The sequence below is a fragment of the Triticum dicoccoides genome, chromosome 5B, assembly GCF_002162155.2.
Source record: "Triticum dicoccoides isolate Atlit2015 ecotype Zavitan chromosome 5B, WEW_v2.0, whole genome shotgun sequence".
In the NCBI taxonomy this organism is placed as follows: domain Eukaryota; kingdom Viridiplantae; phylum Streptophyta; class Magnoliopsida; order Poales; family Poaceae; genus Triticum; species Triticum dicoccoides.
The window spans coordinates 214,415,536-214,417,855 of NC_041389.1; the positions used below are offsets into that span (position 1 = coordinate 214,415,536).

Genomic DNA, 2,320 nt, shown 5'->3' on the forward strand with positions numbered 1-2,320 from the left:
GCCCAACCACGGTGTGCATCGGCCACTTGGGCGCATGGGCTGCGGTAGTGTCGCAGGGGCATGTGTGGAAGCCGGGACGAGGACGGACTGATGGATATGCCTAGCGCCCTCTATGTCGCCGCCCATGATCGGATCACCACACCACCCGCGGAGGACGACGCCTCTGTGCCTGGCCAACAACTCCTACACGCCCGATGGGGCTGCCTCTCCATGCATTGAGGATGTCATGGATGTGACGACGTGGAGATGAGGATTGCATTGTTGCGCCACCGCCACCGCCACTGCCTACAGACTCCCTGACTCACAGTGCAAGACATCCCAACTCGGGTCCATCCGGGTAAACGCCGCCGCCGCCCTTGGCAGGATCCCTTTTGACGGCTTGGATCTTGGCAAAAGAGGAGCGGAAGGAGAGAAGTATTGGTCCATGACTCGGGTCATGGGGATGGATGGATCTCTCGGTAATGGTGGATCCAGAGTTCCAGACTCAGTTCATCTTATAGGCTTAATTCGTACTGTATCATTTTGATTAATATGTTGCTCCCCTATTTTTTCTACAATCAAGATGATTTTCCTCTGTGGGGTATGCATATCATCTTCTTTCGTTTTCGTTAGAACATATCATATTTTCTTTGACAGGTAGGTACAACGATGGCAAATATTTGTTTTCATCATAAGTATATTTTCATGAGATACAATGGCAATCAGGTTTGTGTTTCACGAGCTTTGTTCATATCACTGCTTCTCCCTAATCCGCCTTCACTCTAACGCATGGCCACCCAACATTGTCTTCTCCTCGGTTTGCAGGCGGCACATGCAGAAGAGTTGTGGAAGGTTGATTGAGAAGTCATAAGGACTGGGTGAAGCAAAATGCAATCTCCAAGGTTAGGTTACCTCTCAATGCCCTTGATGATATGAGTGCAACTAAACTAATATTTGTTTCTTGTGATCTATGGTTCCCACCTGCCATACTCATATATTTCTGTTTCCACATGATATGTCTTATGTATTAAATTATAGTCTTTGATACAATAAGTTATTCCTTCAAATTTAACAGTTATGGAAGAATCTGAATATGGAAACGATTTCTTTCTTTCCTAAGCACTCCTCTCCTATTAGAACCCAGCATATGCTGAACCACTGTTGCTTTAATGTCTAAATCTTTTGGTTTATAGTTTATGGCAAACCAAATTATGAATCAAGTGTTCATCTCTGAAGTTCATAACAGTGGTCGGTTTTTAGTGTGTCTAAAGGAAATGCACCAAGCTTTTGTACTGAAAGATTATCCTGACATGGGATTTTTTATTCTTGAATGAACACGGTAGCCTTTATTATTACATTTAGAGAAGATGTACACAGCTAGGATACAGAACTACATTCTTACTCTGATTGGCTTAATGCAACTAAGATCAAGGCTCCACGAGGCTATGTTGATTTGTTAAATCCTTTCAGTTTCAGGTTTCAAAATGAGAAATTGGAGCATTGAGACCTTTGAACTGAAACCTAAATAAAGGTATACATATTTATGTTGGTCTAAAACCACCATGTTTTATCTGTAGAAAATAGAAATCGCCGTTCGGTTTCATTTACAAATTAAATTAAACTATAGACATAGTCCACGACGTCGGGACAAATAGAGTAACTAATTATATGTATGTTTTTTCCAGCAAAGAACTTATTATAAAATAGGACACCAGAAAATCCAATGGGAAATTGATGGGCTCCCCTCTTCGTAAAAAAGTTACTTCACGGCATTGCCTAATGTACAGAGAAATCACGGGGTCAAAAATTGCTTTCCCGCCCATGACATAATTTATACAGCATCATAGAGTGCCTTTTTATGCATAATCGACTTCCCTTGGAAAAGCATTTGTAAGATAGCTAATCAACATGTCATTTGTTCTTAATTCAGAATTGTGCATGTGGTAGGACTAGGGTTCCTACCGGTACGGGTACGTAGGTTATAGGGACAAGGTGGAGGTGGACGAGGGCTGGAGCGGGCGCGCCGGCGAGTAGGCGCCGTCGCGGCTAGGGTTTAGGTGCGGCGGCGGTTGGCTGGTGGCGGCTAGGGTTCCGGCTCCTCAGGGAGCCGGGCAACAGAAGATGATAATATCTTTATTGCTTGATCTCAAACGATGTCTTACAACTAGTATTTATAACTTTAGCCTAAGATAACTTGCCGAAAATAACTTGCCTAAGATAACTTGTGGGTCAAGCCCCTAATACTAATGCCCGGTGGGCCTCTTCCTGGTATAGACCAAACCGGTCATAACATCTCTCCCCGCCTGCGCAAACAGCTCGTCCTTGAGCTGAAAGTCTGGAT

The 2,320-nt window shown here is 44.0% G+C and overlaps 1 long non-coding RNA gene across 1 annotated transcript; it reads left to right on the forward strand.

Moving 5' to 3' along the window:
- The first annotated feature begins 672 nt into the window (after positions 1-672).
- LOC119305346 lies at positions 673-1,808 on the forward strand. Its single transcript, XR_005148633.1, has 3 exons — positions 673-705; positions 805-881; positions 1,450-1,808. It is a non-coding gene; the product is annotated as an uncharacterized LOC119305346 (long non-coding RNA).
- Positions 1,809-2,320: the final 512 nt, after the last annotated feature.